Genomic DNA, 12456 nt, shown 5'->3' with positions numbered 1-12456 from the left:
GATATGGCCATACCTGTCCACCAATTTGGCTGAGTGGAAAGGCAATTATTTGCATGATCACACAGTCATTGTGTTGCATCCATCCACTGAGAAATGTAATTATAGTATGGTAAATTCTTTCAGAGGAGAAGGACAGAAGTGAAGACTTTGCCTGCCGTCTACATTGATGAAGACTGCAGGTTTCTCACTGTGTACACAGTGATGCACAAACCATTCAATCCAACTTCACCTTTCTGTTTAGTAATGAACTTCAGACCTCTTTCAATAATGCTGTGATAAAACCCATCAATCAATGGCTCTCTTGTTCCCCACTTACATACAGTATTTGACCCAATACCGAAGTATTTGTTTTGATTTAGAAGTTTATTTATTTTAATTGTACCTTTATTTAACTAGGCAAGTCAGTTAAGAACAAATTCTTATTTTCAATGACGGCCTAGGAACAGTGGGTTAACTGCCTTGTTCAGGGGCAGAACGACCCATTTTTACCTTGTCAACTCGGGGATTCAATCTTGCAACCTTTCGGTTACTAGTCCAATGCTCTAACCACTAGGCTACCTGCCGCCCCAGTACAGAAGTACAGTCTAGACAATATTATTTTTAACATATCAAGTGTAACAGCAGTAATATTACAAATGTGAAAGGGAAATATCATATTGTGCTTATTGTTGAGTAGGTGACAGCCTGTTGCCATCTGTTTGCTATCTCACCTCAAATGTAATTTCCTTAACATTTCAATTGCTACAGTATGGAAACAAGTATTAGCTGCCACATTTCCTGCCCCCCAACTAACCGCTGCCAGTATCTCCCAGCTTTTATTTTGTGAGAGGATGCTCCTTAGTTCCCTCATTAAGAGTAAATGATTCCATGAAGGCGGTATGATGGAGCTCTACGCCAGCACTGGTTTCTTCCCCTGGGACCTCGCCTACGCCTGCTGTAATCTGCTTCAGGAAGATGCATGCCTCTCTCTGCCTCTCCCTACCTGCTGCTAATATTAATACAAACTCAGGACAAGGTATGGCAGTGCCTCAAGGCAGCACATCCCTGTCTCTGGGGCTGGGGATGTGGGGGTGTTCATTAGAACACAGTGAAGCTACAGATGGCTTAGGAACATTCTGATGCAAGTTGGTGGCAAATATATGCACTGCACTCTATGGTGTGTTTGGCACAAAGAGGTTGTGTTCGTTAAATCACTGCGAGATTACATGTTTAGACATCTTTTTTTTATTTACAAAGCTCAAATTGTAGGGTACCTTTAGGAGATAGCAATCCTACACATTGTATTCAACAATCAAATGTCATATTATGCTGATATTTTGTGGTTTGTAAACACCCTTGAGGAACCAATTCTGCTTTTTTTGGCGCACATGTGTCAGAACGTTCTCATTGTCACGCACTGACCATAGAGAGCCTTTGTTTTTCTATGGTATAGTAGGTCAGGGTGTGACTGGGGGGTTTTCTAGTTATTATTTTCTATGTGTGGTTCTAGTTTAGTTTTTCTATGTTGGTGTTTGGTGTGATTCCCAATTAGAGGCAGCTGGCTATCGTTGTCTCTAATTGGGGATCATATTTAAGTAGCATTTTTTTCCACCTGTGTTTTATAGGATATTGTTTTGAGTTAGTGCACGTAGCACCTCTGTAGTCAGTGTTTGTTTCGCTCAATCTTTGTTGTTTTGTGCATTTTAAAATAAATATTATGTGGAAACCAAATCACGCTGCAGTTTGGTCCGATAATTATTCCAGCAAACGAGGATTTCTCCCGAGGATTCAATCTGACAGACGGGGGGACCTAATACATACTGACTATTTGTTAAAAGAAGAAAACAATTGTTTGCAGTATTCTGTCATTTGTGAGTTTTTAGTCTCCCTGTTTACGTTTACTATCAGCTCTGAATGGTTTCATCTTCAAGTGAAATGAATAAGCACTCAGCATACCTTTGATCTAGACTTCTAAATGTCACAACAATAATGCATGTATTACTAGACAATATGTTGCATTAACATGTTTTTTTTGTTGGTTGTGCTCCCCAGGGGAATATGTTCTTAGCCTGATGAGTGGTCTGCTAAGTGAGAGATTACTAGGTCCTCCTGAGAAGGGCTAGTCTTCCAGACCAGTAGCCAACTGTTCCACAAGACTGCCTTCCCTTTCCATCAAAGTTGGTCAATGGCAAAATGACACATGGTAATATAATTCCTATTGAATTAAAAGGTATATGCCAATAATCAGATTAATATGCTTCTTTTGCACCATTAAATCCAATTAAGTACAATTCCTGTTCAACTACACCAAAAAATCTATGGGTACTTCAAAACATATCAAATGTACTATATCCCTCAAAAAGGGCACTTCAGTTCCGGGTAAATAATACACCATGCAACATTGTGCTCGCCTTTTGGCAACACACTCCGTCTTAATTTTTTTATGAAAGCCTATGGACTGACTGGTAAAGGAGCAGCAGGCAGAAAACAGGCTGCATATTTACTTCCGGCTCATTTATTCTCATTATGCAGCCCTCCAGAAGTCAATGAGGGGATTTCTGCCCCACAGAGATACCCATGGTAAAAAAAAAACAGAAAGGGGAGGAGAGAGAGTGAGTGAAAGAGAGTGTGAGAGATGGTGTGTATAGATGTATCTAAAGAACAAGGGGTCAGAGTGACACAGGGACACAGAGAGGAAACGGGGCGGATGGGGGGGCTCATTCATTCATTCATGCTAGGCCCGTGAACTTTGACACATCTGACAGAGGTGCCCTTTGTTAGCAAACCCAACTCTGATGACATGAGCTCATTCATTTCATTTCGCTCAGTATCCATGGAACATTTATCATTCTCTCATAACAAGGCTATGTGGTGGCGGATGTGATGCTGGAATTACTATCTTGAAATATTGGATCAGTTGAGGACATAATCCACATTTTCATTAAACCTTCACAAACAGGCACGTACCTGTCTACCTGTGCTCGAGCACCTGCCCCTTTGCCCTCCCACTCTGCACTTTTTGTCGTTGTTTCCGAACCCACTGCCCCGCAAGTCTTTGAGATGTCAAGTTAGCCACCCGCCGCCCCACCCCATCTGTTGGTTGGTTGCGCCTGTTGGTCTGCCCTGTACGGACCTCGCACCCAGTTGCGCATATTCAAATCAAGTCAAATTGTATTGGTCACATACACATAGTTAGCAGATGTTATTGAGAGTGTAGCGAAATGCTTGTGCTTCTAGATCTGACAGTGCAGCAATATCTAACAAGTAATCTATCAATTCCACAACAACTACCTAATACACACAAATCTAAGTAAAGGGATGGAAGAAGAATATGTACATATAAATACAGTGGGGCAAAAAAGTATTTAGTCAGCCACCAATTGTGCAAGTTCTCCCCTTAAAAAGATGAGAGGCCTGTAATTTTCATCATAGGTACACTTCAACTATGACAGACAAAATGAGAAAAAAAAATGCTACCAAATACGAATTGAGTGTGTGTAAACTTCTGACCCACTGGGAATGTGTTGAAAGAAATAAAAGCTGAAATAAATCCTTCTCTCTACTATTATTCTGGCATTTCACAATCTTAAAATAAAGTGGTGATCCTAACTGACAAAAGACAGGGGATTCTTACTGGGATTAAATTCAGAAATGGTAAAAAACTGAGTTTAAATGTATTTGGCTAAGGTGTCTGTAAACTTCTGACTTCAACTGTACATATTGGATGAGTAATGCAAGATATGTAAACATCATTATTAAAGTGACTAGTGATCCATTTGTTAGAGTGGCCAATGATTTCAAGTCTGTATGTAGGCATCAGCCTCTCTGTGTTAGTGATGGCTGTTTAACAGTCTGATGGCCTTGAGATAAAAGCTATTTTTCAGTCTCTCAGTCCCAGCTTTGATGCACCTGTACTGACTTCGCCTTTTGGATGGTAGCGGGGTGAACAGGCAGTGGCTTGGGTGGTTGTTGTCCTTGGTGATCTTTTTGGCCTTCCTGTGACATCGGGTGGTGTAGGTGTGCTTGAGGGCAGGTAGTTTGCCCCTGGTCATGCGTTGTGCAGACCGCACCACCCTTTGGAGAGCCACGTGGTTGTGCGCGGTGCAGTTGCGGTGATGCAGCCCGACAGGATGCTCTCAATTGTGCATCTGTAAAAGTTTGTGAGGGTTTCAGGTGACAAGCCAAATTTCTTCAGCCTCCTGAGGTTGAAGAGGTGCTGTTATGCCTTATGCACCACACTGTCTGTGTGGGTGGACCATTTCAGTTTGTCCGTGATGTGTACGCCGAGGAACTTAAAACTTTCCACCTTCTCCGCTACTGTCCCGTTGATGTGGATAGGGGGGTGCTCCCTCTGCTGTTTCCTGAAGTCCATGATCATCTCTTTTGTTTTGTTGACGTTGAGTGAGAGGTTGTTTTCCTTCCACCACACTCCGAGTCTCCTCACCTCCTCCCTATAGGCTGTCTCGTCGTTGTTGGTGATCAAGCATACTACTGTTGTGTCGTCTGCAAACTTGATGATCGAGTAGGAGGCGTGCATTACCACACAGTCATGGGTGAACAGGGAGTACAAGAGGAGCTGAGCATGCACCCTTGTGGGGATCAGTGAAGTGGAGATGTTGTTTCCTACCTTCGCCATCTGGGGGCGGCCTGCCAGGAAGTCCAGGAACCAATTGCACAGGGCGGGGTTGAGACCCAGGGCCTCAAGTTTAATGATGAGCTTGGAGGGTACCATGGTGTTGAATGCTGAGCTGTAGTCAATGAACATTATTCTTACATAGGTATTCCTCTTGTCCAGATGGGATAGGGCAGTGTACAGTGTGATGGCGATTGCATCGTCCTTGAACCTATTGGGGCGGTATGCAAATTGCAGTGTGTCTAGGGTGATAGGCAAGGTGGAGGTGCTATAATCCTTGACTAGTCTCTCAAAGCACTTCATGATGACAGAAGTGAGTGCTATAGGGTGATAGTCATTCAGTTCAGTTACCTTTGCCTTCTTGGATACAGGAACAATGGTGGCCATCTTGAAGCATGTGGGGACAGCAGACTGGAATAGGGAGAGATTGAATATGTCCGTAAACACACCAGCCAGCTGGTCTGTGCATGCTCTGAGGACGCGGCTAGGGATGCCGTCAGGGGCGGCAGCCTTGCTAGGGTTAACACATTAAATGTCTTAATCACGTCAGCCACGGAGAAGGAGAGCCCACAGTACTTGGTAACGGGCCGCGTTGGTGGCACTGTGTTATCCTCACAGTGGGCAAAGTTGATAACACTCTGTATGCTTAGGTGGGATGGTACAGTAATTCTACTGTAGTGGTTAGATATTCTCTACCCCATGACATTGTAGAGTACTCTCTGCTCATTGAATACTGAAACAGGTGTTCTCAGTCTGACATGAAATCAAATTGTACAGTATTTGATGGAGCACTCTTTGTAATGTGGAGTGTGCCTCATATAAAGATCCTATTACACACAGTGCTCCTTGAATGCATCGTGTAATCCCGTCAATGTGATTAAAATGGCCTGAATTAGATTAGGTTGGATTCTATTCAGTCTGTTCATTCCCTCTCTCGGACGTATCAGGTTAAGCACTTGAGAGAACATGGTGAAATCTATTAAATGTGGAAAGGGATGTATAGAATAGTTTTGAAAGTATCCTGTAACATTTTACAAAAAAAAAACCCAGGTCCTAGGTCACGGGGCAGTGTTGTCATCCAATTACATCACTCTCAGCCATAAACATATATATTTTTTCCTGGAATAACTGACCCTGTCCAGACCACAGCAACAGCTACCCAGAATAACTGTATCCAACTATTGCCCTTATAACCTAGTGGACAGCATGCATTTCTAATTTGTTACAGCGTGTTACTCATCACTGAGCAGAGCTTAGATGGCAGGTGTCTCCTGAAAATTTCAAATTAGCACTCAGTAATATGGTGGAGGTTGAAAAGCTAATTTGATTGCTACCTGACCTCCCCCACCCCGCACAGCTGATCAGTGGCACAGAGATTGGGCAAGTGCTTTAATGATGTTGCTGCTGTCTGAGGTTGTGAAACAATCCCTCCCTACACGGAGTAGTATGGTGTCTCCCTCCCTAATATGACCGTTAGAGTCTCCTACATTGGGAATTAGCTGTTGACGTATCGACAGAAATTAGGTGAATGTATTAAAAAACATATATATTTGTATTGTGTGGCTCATTAATAGCCTACCTGCATTATGTGGTTCCTATACAAACCTATACCACCCATGCCCTTGGATAATCTATCTGCCATATCCTGTGAAGTTGTTTGATTACATTCACAATTCTAATTCCCCTTTCCTCTGATTTACACTCACAATTTCAATTCAATTTTCCTCCCATTCAATATACTGTATGTCTTCATTTGAGTTGGCTGTCAACCCCCTCCTCCCCGAAACCTGCCTGCCCATTTTGCTAGCGCAATAACGTTGCTGTCATTGAGGGTGTTTTTAACCCGGTCACACCGTTGAGAAGTTGTGGAGGGTTTTCTCGGTTGCCATGGATTTCTAAAAGCTATTGACAGCGATAGGGTCCCTTTCTCTGAATGTCTTTGTAAGAGACAACCTATACTTTAGCTTTTTTCATTTTTTTTCAGGGGGAGCGATAGCGTCCACGGTGAGGAAAGCGTTCTCGTGTCATTCTAGTTCCGTCTGAGCGCACGTTTTGAGATTCAGTAGCGATAAGTATCTCAGGCGGCTGTAAACAAAATTCAACCTCCGCAAACTGCTTGAACGATAGGACCTGCTCTTTAAAAAAAGTAAGTGTATTTACTTTCGCAAATCTATCTTTGTATATATTTACGGTAAATGCATAAATGTTTTTCTCCCTAATCTGTTCTTGTTCATTAGTTCGTCATTTTGTGATACTTTGCTCCAAAGTTGGCAAGCATAAATAATCAAAGCCGGTGTATCAAGTAGGCTACTAAGATAGGCAATTCGCTATAGGCTAATCATACAAGAATGACTTGTAAAATAAAAAAAAATTGTCAGAGTGAACATAAAATTCACTCATACGCTAATGCAACTAGCTGTAGCCTAGAATGGATGTCTCTATTGCCATTGTAATGCCATTGTAAACAATGTTGGTTTACATGCGTTCATCTCATTGATTTCACTTCCATCTAAATGGATTTCTTAAAACAATATCCATTGATCACACGGCATGCATAGTGTTTTATGTTGCGTAGCAATACTATTGTTGGCAGGGATGCTGAGTCAATAGTGCAGAATTTCAAGTTTTTTTTTTTCACAACATGGAATGGTAGCCCAGACAACAAACCCTATGGCCACCTTATACCTAATTTGTTATTGGGGGCACGGGGAGAAACTGACCCCCGCCCCTATTGTTATCTGCCACTGTGAGCTACTTTTCTCCATCAAGGAAATTCATCTCCATCATATGTATTGCTGTGGATTATGAGGTAAGTGTTGTTTGTGGAGAGCACATGGCCTCACAATATGATGAGTGATTTTGTCTTTAATGAGTCAAATGTGAGTCACATTTGAAGCAGCAGATTGCTATTATTGGAGCCTCTACGTTCCATAATTGATTTTGAGCAAGATTGAGCCCGGTGATGATGATTCGTTTTTTGTGCGGAGTCTAAAGATACCAGTGTGTACAGCATAATGAAGCACGCTTTGTTTTGCCTCAGTGATTCCTCTCAGAATGTGCTTTTAGTCATTAAAGCGACTAAGTAGTAAACATTTTGGTCGGTTGTTTCCCAACACACAGTACAGTGCCTCTTGGGGATTAGGAGAACCTAAGAGGAAAACACATCACAGCTTCTGCTCAATTTGGTCCTGTTTTTGATATGCTTCCATTCTTCTTCGCCTTGTGCTTGTGTGCAGCAACACTTGCCAAGCCACATCAATTAGAGGGACCTTGTGAAGGTCACACTTCCATTTCTGGAAATATCAGCCTGTCCCTAAGTTATTTTTTACCCCTTTACCCAGGTAAAGGTGCCAGGCACATCCAATGTGGATTGATGGGCCTGTACCTAGATCCTGCAGTATGTTTGTACAAAGAGTTTATATACCACCAGGTAGCTCAATATTACTCCATGCTAAAGATGGAGCCTCTCATGGTACCCGGGGATCACTCGTCGTCCCAAGCCTCTCAGTATTCAGGCCACTGGTGCTTTGTGCCTAAAAGTAGGTCGAATACTTCTCACCAAACAACTTGAATGAAGTCCAGTGTAATTGGACAAGGAAGGGCTCCACCACCAACTCCCTACAGGTCCAGGTCAGCCATGGCAACATCTCTCACCACTTAACATGCGAATCCGACCGGACAGATTTCATGCCTATTTTGTTTTCAGGTCAAGAAAGTGCATGAAAAATACCAGATTGTGTCAGGGTAGTAAAGCTACTGGCATGGACATTCAACATAGTTTGAAGACTGAACAGTAGACTCCGATAATATCCATTTCATTCCCTTACTCTCTCCCTTACTCTCTCTTCCATTCACATACCAGAATACAGTCAGTCATACAAACACACACCTGTGCCTGTAACTACATTTGCTGCATTGCCTTTTCATTTACATGCAATCCCTAATACAAATAAGCAATGCCTCCTGAGACAGCATGACTTTTGAAGCTGTGAGAGACTGTGAGTGTGAGAGAGAGAGAAGTGGGAGGAAGAGAGAGAGACAGGGATATGGAAGGAGAGGGAAGAAGCAGGAGGGAGAGAGAGAGAGACACTCCATTATTCTACCGGCACCCTCCTGACTGATGGAATCCGTATTAGACACACAGGCTACTATTAGAGATTAGAGATGAGCTTGACAACAGGAAGCAGAGATGAATTGCTGTACAGATGTAATTGCCCATTGATGATGCCCCTTTATCCCTTCATCTCTAAAACACTGGCGATAGATAACACAGATTAGCCTTTCTTGACCCTCCTTGGACTGTGACAGAGAGAGCAATTATACTGACCCAGGAACAGATACCGATATCATAAACACTGATTATATGAAACATTGTGACACGCCTAGCTGTACTCCAGACAGCAGACTCTGTATCGCATCAGCAGCATGTTGGAAGGTGTGGTGGAGCCTAGCAAGTACCCAGGCCTAATTGAACTTCCGTCGGTACAAGCTATTACAGTGGCAACTCCTGCTCCCTTTAGTGCAGGCAGTGTTCACAGTGCTGCAGCTCTGCCCTGAGCCCTCCTCTTTCATGTTTACTGCTGGTGACAGGAGGAAGAAGCAATCTGCACTGTATGTTCTGGAAATATGTTTGGTTGCATGAAATATTCATTTATCGTTAATCCCTGCCTGCTTTTCTGGAAATGTGCATACGGTATCCGTTCTTGTTATGCTACCTTTTTAAGAGATTTCTGTCCGTTCAGCCTTGGAGGGGTTGGGTGGGGGATGATGAAGATGCAATGATAAGAGTTGGCGATCACCTTTAACAGGCTGCTGTATTGTTGGGGACACTGGGTGAACATGATCAATGGCAGTCTGCTCTGCACGGACAATTCATCTTCAAACCTAACACTGAAGGACAAACCTGCAATGAGGTCAATGTTATCGCACATGTTCAGGGGTTCCTTTCCCGGAACAACCCAGTGGGAGGGAGATAGGAGGCTTGTCTCTCTCGCTGGCAGGGTCCCCTGTACACTTCCGTGCTTAAGGCATTGGCTGGGGCTATCATTCTCCATGTGACATGACTAAAGGATATGCCATTGCAGAGAGTGAAGCCCTGTCCCATTCAGTGCACTTGGTTTATTGCAGTCTGGATTATCATTTGCTCGTGGCTATAGGCTTACAAGCTTGTCATATCTCAGATGTTGTCATGTGTTCTTTCAGAAAGAGGCAGTTTGTGGTTATTGTTATGTCCTGGCAGAGGCATTCACAGCTCCATATTAGACATGTCTCCCCTTTATGGTGCCTTAGGCTATTTGTGAAAGGCTTTTCCATGAGAAATAAATCGTCTTTCCCTTTTCTCAATGAAACAGGCAGCATCTTACTTGTTCTGCCTTAGTACATGGTGAAAATGGCAGCTTCAAATACAATTTTGTACAGTTTTATGAAAAACAAATCCACAAAATCATGTTTGCATTTTTCATCCTTCAATGTTTTCATAGGAATGAGAACCACAACCAATAGGATTAGGTTTTATTGGATGCCGTTTGAGCCAACTGTACATTGCCTTTCTGAAAGAACAGGATTTACAATGTAGCCCTGAGCCACTCTAGCCCCACACGCCTATTATCATTCAGATTTATAGTGCTTTTTGTTTTGTGGTGGTCTGAATTTTCACAAGTGAATCTAATACAGTATATGTAAAAAATAAATAAATAAAAAAACACAATGAAAAGGCCAGCGTATCCACAAGGTCCTCAAATGTACAACAAAACCCGACAGCCTTAGCATAAAGAGTAAGTAGTTACAGCGGTAGGATCTTCATTTGATCACTCTTTTGTTGCTGAGAATTAGGAAATGCAAACTTGTAGTGTATTCAAGGTTTCAAAAGGCTTTTAAAGTGTGGAACTCCCACTTGAAAATGTCAGACTTGGTTTGCATGAACTACAAGAAACCTCCATAAATTATGATCCACGTAATAATTCACATTCCCTGTTGCTGCAGGGTTATTTTCCTGCTGTAGCAAACTAGCTCAAATGAAGATCCTACATCTGTATGATCCCGAATGAAAGTCAGCAGAATATCACCATTATTCCCAGTTTAATCTCTTTCCAGATAACCCGTGAATATTGAAAAATACTGAACAAAGAGCAAAGACATAAATGTGACAAATGTCCTAAATGGAATAGAGGGGGGATCACAGTCTCCTTTGCTGTGTTCCCGCAGAGGGTATTGTGGTGGTTGCATGGGCAAGGTTACAAGGCACCCCCTAGGGACGAGCTGTAGAAGAGCAGACAGGACGGAGGAAGACGGTACAGATGTGACAGACCGGCTCGGGGACAGGCAGATCTGGACAAGGAAAAGTGCCGTTGTCTCAAGTAGCATGATACGATGAGGTAGCAGAAAGTTCCCCCTTCCTTCCCTCTCAGCTGATGGGTGAATGTCATGTAAACCACTAAGGACAATGGGGAGTGTAATTTAGGAGAATATTGACTACACAAAGGATACACGAGGCTCATGTTTAACATCTACTACATGCGCTGCTATGTAATAGAGTACAACTTTCCTCGTACCAACTGTATTTTATGGGCAATGAAAATAGGTGCATGTTGTGCACACAACCATATGGCGTTGTTGTTGAATGAATCTGGTGGGTAGACAGACGCAAATACACATCAACCGTATGCACAGTGACCCCATACATCCAAGTGTACACAAGCACCAGGTGCTCCACCATAATTGTCTAAGCCGCGTGTGCTCACCATTTTGCGGCTTCCCATAATATTAAAATGTAACTCCTGTTTTGTTTGGAATGAGATATGTCCCTAATAAAAGCCCCAGCCAGCGTCTGTAGGGGGAAACGTTGTAATGTCTGTCCCTAAGACCGAGCCTGGTGTGAGGGCAGCGGTCCTCTGGGACCTCATTACACAGCGTGGAGCTCTACTGGGGGCTGCAAGCAGAGCAGACGCCTGGCTGCCTGGGACTCTCAGCTTATGATGGAGATACATGCTAGATGTAGGATCACTGGGTGTGATAAGCTATACACCAGCATCCCGACGTGTACTGCTCTGCATAGCAAGAGCCTGTTTACTGGCTCAGCCATGCCTAGAGTCAGGGCTCTCCCCTAACGGGGGATCAGAGCACGTATCAACCATAATTAGAATAATGAATCGAGGTGGGCATGCTTAATAGTTGGATGGGTTGCCATGTGTAAAATCTTAATCTTCTCTGTTGGAAGGTGCAGTGATTGCTGTGTGCTATTGTTCCAATGACTGTATATGAATGGACAAATCCATCGATTACGTGAAAACATTAATTCCTATGGGAAGACCCGTGAAGGCTGCTGAGGAGAGGACGGTTCATAATAATATCTGGAAGGGAGTAAATGGAATGGTATCAAACACATGGAAACCATGTGTTAGATGTATTTGATACCATTCCACTGATTCCACCCCAGCCATTACCATGAGCCACCAACCTCCTGGGGTGAAGAATCAATAGCGCATTGGAAGTTGGTTTTATCTTGCTAAGATGGCGTCTCATGAAGACATAACATGCGCAGTTTGAGCTAGTCCAGGAAGTGACGTTTGCAGCCTAGCTCAGTGCTGCCCCCACTCATTATGTATCTCCAAGTTGAAGGCTGGCATCCCGAGTGGTGAAGCAGTCTAAGGCACTGCATCGCAGTTTTGCGGTGTCACTACAGCCTGGGGTTCGATCCCCGGCTGTGTCACAACTGGCCGTGATCGGGAGTCCCATAGGGTGGCGCACAATTGACCCAGCTTCGTCTGGGTTAGGGGAGTGGTTGGCCAGTCGTCAGTTGATCGGTGTTTCCGCCGACACATTGGTGCAGCTTCCGGTTTAAGCGA

At 43.4% G+C, this 12456-nt stretch overlaps 1 protein-coding gene across 7 annotated transcripts in view; it reads left to right on the top strand.

Moving 5' to 3' along the window:
• Positions 1–6431: 6431 nt before the first annotated feature.
• The window catches only part of LOC115136983 (neural cell adhesion molecule L1-like protein), a 76814-nt gene continuing 70789 nt past the window's right edge, over positions 6432–12456 (top strand). For 4 of the 7 annotated variants that reach the window (XM_065027562.1, XM_065027545.1, XM_065027528.1 and 1 more), the window contains exon 1: positions 6434–6758. The gene's annotated coding sequence lies outside the window, so the exon portion shown is untranslated. Of the gene's footprint in view, positions 6759–12456 lie in introns of all 7 variants that reach the window. The other 3 variants (XM_065027536.1, XR_010465724.1, XM_065027555.1) reach the window with 3 other exon arrangements.

Source organism: Oncorhynchus nerka, linkage group LG2, assembly GCF_034236695.1.
Source record: "Oncorhynchus nerka isolate Pitt River linkage group LG2, Oner_Uvic_2.0, whole genome shotgun sequence".
NCBI lineage: Eukaryota > Metazoa > Chordata > Actinopteri > Salmoniformes > Salmonidae > Oncorhynchus > Oncorhynchus nerka.
The sequence above is the reverse complement of the archived record's forward strand: the minus strand, read 5'-3'. Positions and strand labels throughout refer to the sequence as shown.